The following is a 746-nucleotide window of genomic DNA, read 5'->3' as shown; positions in this document are numbered from 1 at the left end:
CATTTTAAAGGAAAAAATGCCAACAATGAGACCAAGTTTTGAAACAGGTTAGTAGGACAGTTGCAATACTTGACACACTGCATATTGTTGTCTACTTATTTGTTAATCAGAGTACAAGATACAGGCATGCTATCTTGTCTTCACAATAGTAGCACAAAACATTCTTTCAAGGAACTAAGAGAAACTATTTTAACTATCCTTTCCCCTTTCTCCCATCACAGTGTCCTCCCTCCCTCCCTTCTCCCTTCCTTCCTTCCTTCCTTCCTTCCTTCCTTCCTTCCTTCCTTCCTTCCTTTCTTTCTTTCTTTCTTTCTCTCTTTTGCTCTTTCCTTCTGTTTTTTTCCACAGCTTTTACCCAGTTCACAATATCTATTATATGCTTTGGATCCTATTTTCTTGTTCAGTTTCTCCCATTAGTGAGACAATATTGTTGCAGGCAGCCGAGTTAGATAGAAATATTGTAGGAAGTCAGACATGGTCAGGCCATCGAAGGAAACAACAACAGCCAGATGCCTTGCAACTGTGGGAGGGATGAATGTTCCTGCTGTGAGCCAGACTGAAAAAACAAACACATGCTAACCTCCCTAAAGGCTGGCATCCAGGATTGATCATTACTCAGGAAGAATCATTGTCTGAAGGCCACCAGATAAGGTCCTGTTTTACATGCATGCCTGCTTACAATGTGACTCGCTACCCCATTTGGTCCTGGGCCTAATCAATTTTACCTGAGCAATGGTGCTTCTAAT

This window comes from Octodon degus, unplaced genomic scaffold, assembly GCF_000260255.1.
Source record: "Octodon degus isolate 3935 unplaced genomic scaffold, OctDeg1.0 scaffold00040, whole genome shotgun sequence".
Lineage (NCBI taxonomy): Eukaryota > Metazoa > Chordata > Mammalia > Rodentia > Octodontidae > Octodon > Octodon degus.
This window is presented reverse-complemented; position numbering follows the sequence as displayed.